The sequence below is a fragment of the Mustela putorius genome, unplaced genomic scaffold (genome assembly GCF_011764305.1).
Source record: "Mustela putorius furo isolate JIRA1106 unplaced genomic scaffold, ASM1176430v1.1 tig00003853_pilon_pilon_pilon, whole genome shotgun sequence".
Lineage (NCBI taxonomy): Eukaryota > Metazoa > Chordata > Mammalia > Carnivora > Mustelidae > Mustela > Mustela putorius.
Window position 1 is genome coordinate 11,670,743 of NW_025422005.1, and position 5,591 is coordinate 11,676,333.

Here is a 5,591-nt window from a genome sequence, read left to right on the forward strand (position 1 = left end):
TGTGTAGCATTCCTCAGGCACCCCTGATCGCCATAAAACGATAAATAGTTAACTTGCAGGGATCGCAATCCTGCAGAACAGGAATCTCCATTGCTCTACAAGATGTCCTAGAGACCTAAACAGGGAGGTTACCTTACCAATAGCACAAATTTCCAGAGGCAAATAACTCTTGGTTCCTGAAGCCCTAATGTCCCCCTCCCACCATAAACTGGAGGAGACTGGAGTAGAAAGGAATGTAAATGATAGCCAGATCATAATGCCCCACCAAGAATCTCCCAATTATCTTGATGTTAATACCTGACCTAAAGACAACATTGATCAGGCCATAAGGGCAAGGTCTCCCCCCGGCACCTTGTAGGCCCTCCCTAACATGTGAAAACTCTGTTGAAATCTCCCGTTCCTTCACCACCTCCCCCCAACCGTGGGGTATATAACATGCCCACCTTCACAACCCGGGGCAGCAGCTCTTCCTGCCCACGGGTCCTGTCCCCGTGCTTTAATAAACCACCATTTTGCACCAACGACGTCTTAAGAATTCTTTCTTTAGTCGTCGGCTCCGAACCTCCTCACCCCACCGAACCTGACTTAGGTTCTGGGACTTCATCAGTACCAGATACATGGCAGGAACGCATGCAGACATTTGCTAAAGGAGAAACGCTGACAGCACTTTCTGATGGGTGGCATGTGGAGTGCAGGAGTGTGGCACTGGAGACGCTCCAGGGGTCTGTTTTTTGTTTTGTTTTGTTTTTTAAGATTTGATTTATTTATTTGACAGAGAGAGAGATCACAAGTAGGCAGAGAGGCAAGCACAGAGAGAGAGGGAGAAGCAATTTCCCTGCTGAGCAGAGAGCCCGATGTGGGGCTCGATCCCAGGACCCTGAGATCATGACCTGAGCCAAAGGCAGAGGCTTAACCCACTGAGCCACCCAGGCGCCCCCAGGGTTCTATTTTGAGCGGGGTCGGGAGGACAGGGGGACAATGGAGCTGCTTGCTGAGCTCTGGCAGCTAGACCACCTGGGGGTGTGGCTGGCTTCACTCCTTTGAGAAGTGCTGTGTCATCTGCTGATGAGATTCGTAGTGTGGGCAGGTGACTTCTCCGAGTCCCCATGTCTTCCTCCAGAGCCCAGCCTCACGCCTGACGGACCTCTTGCCTGGGGAACCCAGACCCCCCACAGCAAGCAGAATGGCTGGGTTCAGAGAAATGGCTCGCTAGGATGGCCTTGCCAAGAGGCAGTGTGGTGCGGGGACCGGAGCTGGGCTGTTGCCCCAGAGACCTGGGTTACGATGCGCATCGGGTGCTTTCTAGCTGGATGAGCTTTAAAAAGTCACCTTCTCTCACTGAGCCGCTCTCCTGCTGTGGAAGACGGAAGCCATTCAGAGGGTGGAAGGAGATAGCAGGTGCTTGGGGGAAGCTGGTCGCTTTCTCTAGCTCCTGGTGCTGGGCTGGACGCTTCATAAGACAAGGGTCTCAGGGATCGCCTGCCACATTGGTCCCCAGGGCTGGGCTTTGAAGAGGCTCCGCCCTCCAAGCCATCTGGGAAGGAGCTGCACCTGCTGCCCGGCCTGTTGCCTCGACCCACAGGAGGACAGAGGAAGCTTCTTTCCAAACCACAGAGGATGTGGAAGGTCCTGCCGTCTGCTGGGGTTACCTTTGGGGAAGTGGCTCTCTCAGTGTGGTCCTCTGAGTGGTCTGTGGGTTGGGCTCCAGTCACCTGTGGGTTAGAACCCATCAAGGAAATTTTCCTTCAAGTAGAGGCTCCCTTGGGGGTCCCCCAGAGAAGGACATAAAATATGCCTGGTCCAAGTGGCCAAAGGTTTGTCAAGTCACTAGTGTGAACCTGTTTTTTCTGGAGCATTGCCTTACTTCTCCATTTCGCCAGTTTCACTAGATTTTTGCAACAAAAGTGGATTTTCTCTTCTAGTAACAAACCCCATGACAGGATGATGCCTGTCTGGACACAAAAAAGGGGTGGTTTCAGCAATTTGTCTTGTAGTCTCCTGGGCAAGGAGAAGGATCTGAGAAAATTTGGGTGTTGGGGTCTGTCGCAGCACTCTGAGCCGTGTGACCCCAGAAACGAGCGCTCAGAAAAACCATCCTCTAGACGGGAGTTCCCTCGCTCTGGCCGGAAGTCCTGGGTGGTTCTGTGACCCTGAGGGGACCTTCCACGCTGTGGGAATTTAAGACAAATCCGCTCAATTGTGTTTCTGGAGCATTTGCTCTACCGCAGGCTAGATGCTTTCCCGTTTGTCTTTATTTTCTTTGGAAATTAGTATGTTAAATATTTATTTAAAAAAATTTTTTTAAGTTTTTTGAGGTATAAAGGATTGTCTTCCCTGAGTTCACACATCTATCAGCTCACATATTTACTTTTCGGAAGGGTTGAGAACTCACATTTATTATTTTCTCATTTGGAATTGAGCCACAGTTCTTCTTCTTCTTTTTAAAGATTTTATTTATTTATTTGCCAGAGAGAGAGATCACAAGTAGGCAGAGTGGCAGGCGGGGGTGGGGGTGGGGAAGCAGGCTCCCTGCTGAGCAGAGAGCCTGATGCAGGGCTTGATCCCAGGACCCTGAGATCACTACCTGAGCCTAAGGCAGAGGCTTAACCCACTGAGCCATCCAGGTGCCCCTGAACCACAATTCTGAGCAGTGAATGCTATTAATTCTTATTTTATAGATAGGAAAACCGAGGCACAGAAGTTCAACTTGCCCAAAGACCAGGGAAGAAAAGATGGCTGGGTCCTGTCTTAGAGAAATTTGAGGAATTCCACAATATTATTTTTGTGAATGAAGGCACATTGACTGGACACGGTCAGGGCCACAGAAGTAGCATAGGGACAAAATACCCTTTGTCTACTCTAGTATGGTTTTTATTGGAAAAGTCTTTGTGACTGTTGAGATGGAACGTTTGCCCAAAATCCAGGGGAAGATTAAATAAGCAGTAAGTGCAACCATGGATGGGTCACATGTTCCCATTTGACCCCAGTCTGAGACATGGTGACAGTGGCTGGTAGTCATGGATTTGCCAGGTGCAGAAGCACATCATCGGTGGCAGCTCCCAGGACAGGACACTGCCTCGTCCCCGGAGCCGGTGGCGCAGAGCTGGCATTCCAAGCCATGACGTCATGCATGAGAAAAACCCTCTTTCTCTACCCAACAAGGCACGAGAGGCAAAGTCAAATCTTATGTGGATCCAAGAACTGGGACCTTCCCAGGGCCGACAGAGGCGGAGAGTGTGAGCGGGCGTGGAAGGTGTGGGGGCTGCCAGGGTCTTTAGGTTCCCACTTCCTGAGGACGGGGTACCATGTCGTCTTCCAGGACTGGTCAAGAATTTGAGATTGGACACTTCAGGGCAGAGACCCTGTTCTGAATTTCTCATGAATCAGTGTCTGCTCCTTTTTAAGTTGGTGACTTGGGCTCCTGGGTGGCAGGGAATACATCTTACTCATCTCTACCCCTAGCGCTTAAACTCTCCTAATAATGGAGACGAGTCCTTCTGAGCTGTCCCTTCTTAAAGCCAGAAACGCTCATTAAGGTTCATCCCGGATGAGTCAGGCGTTTATCTTAGCCGCCGGCCTCGCAAGGGCAATGCACAGGGCTTTGTTTCCCCGCTGATCTCACGGCTGGGGGCGAAAAGAGCCACCTTGGAGTGCTCCCGCGGGAGAGGAGGGTCAGTCACCGTGCACCTGTGCCACAGAGCTTTGAAACTGGGGTTCGAAAGGCTCAAGCGGAATTTAAATCACACACACAGGTAGATCTTTATTAGCATCAAAGAGGCCCTCCGTTATTGTGGGGTGAAAACAGAAGGCTGCTGTTATTCACAACAGCTAAAAAGATGTGGAAGCAACCCAAGTGTCTACTGCGGGATGGATGAGTCCACAAAATGTGGGGTCCACACCCAAGGGAGGATTCTTCAGCCTGAAAAAGCAAGTTCAGGGGCACCTGGTTGGCTCATTTGGTGGGATATGTGACTTTTATTTTTTTAAATATTTATTTATTTGACAGAGAGAGACACAGTGAGGGAGGAACACAAAGGAGAGAGAGTAGCAGGCTTCCTGCCAAGCAGAGAGCCCAGTGTGGGGCTCCATCCCAGCACCCTGCCATCAGGGCCCGAGCTGAAGGCAGGCACTTAACGACTGAGCCACCCAGGCGCCCAGGGACATGTGACTCTTCATCTTGGGGTTGTGGGCTTAAGCCCCACGGTGGTGTAGAGATCATTTAATTTTTGCTTTTTGAGTATGCACAGGGTCGGGGCGGGTTGGGGAAGGGCAGAGGGAGAGGGAGCGAGAATCTCCAGTGCCCCCTGCTCAGCACAAAGCCCGAGGCAGGTCCTGATCAGGCCTGAAATCTATGGTTGGATACTTCATGGACTGAGCCACCTAGGTGCTCCTTAAAAATAAAAACTTAGGGGCGCCTGGGTGGCTCGGCGGGTTAAAGCCTCTGCCTTCGGTTCAGCCATGGTCCCAGGGTCCTGGGATCGAGCCCCGCATCGGGCTCTCTGCTCAGCGGGGAGTCTGCTTCCTCCTCTCTCTCTGCCTGTCAAATGAATAAATAAAAGCTTAAAAAAAAAAAAAAACAAAACTTAAAAAACAAAAAAAAGGCAAGTGGTTCTAACAATAGGCTACAACACGGAGGAACCTTGAGAATTTTATGCTAAATCAAGTATTTACCAAAGACAAAATACTGCCGGGCTGCCCTCTCAGGAGGGAGTGTCAGTCCTGCAAACAGAAAGTAGAAGGGTGGTGGCCGGGGCGGGGCAGTCATTTCATGTGGACGAGTTTTGCAGGACACAGAGTTCCGGTTTTGCAGGACACAGAGGTCTGGACGGCGCGGGTGGCTACACAATGATGCGAACGTATGTCATGCGGCTAACAGCGCACTTAACGATGGCTAAGGACGGACCTTTGTTACATGGATGTGACTGTAGTAAACAAGGAAATATGGGAAGTGGACAGGTTAGATCACACACCGCTTTTTTCCTAGGATTTTAAGATTTTATTGAGGGAGACGGAGCGCATGTGTCAGGGGTGTGGGGGAGGGAGAGAATCCCAAGCAGATGCCACACTTAGCCCGACATGGGGCTCGATCTAACGACTCTGCGGTCATGACCAACTGAGCCACCCAGTTGCCCCGTATCACACCGATTTGGAAGGGAAAGCTTTCTGTGTGCCCATTTGTCATGATGGAGAGGCCCCTGGAGGTCAGCCGTGGAACTCAAGGCCACAGCTGACCCGGTCACTGCTCCGTGTTGGGAGGCAGCCAACCTCGCCTCGGTAATTCTAATCCTGGAGTCTGCATAAGGACAAGAGCCAACAGTGAGCAGGCAGGAAAGTCTGTTCCCACAGCTGTGGGTGAGACGGCCAGTCACCCACCTCCCAGTACAGACGGACAAACGGCGAGACTAGAGGAACCCACCCAAGGGTGTGGAGCCGGGAAGGGGCACAGGGAACCCCCTGCACATTCCCGGGTGCAGACGGGCCCCGCCCCACCCCCCAGGGGCTCAGCAGGAGCCGGCCCCTCTCCGAGGACAGGGACTCTTCCTTCTGGCGCCCGTGCATTCCTCTTCAGGCAGTAAAAGGAACAGGCTTGC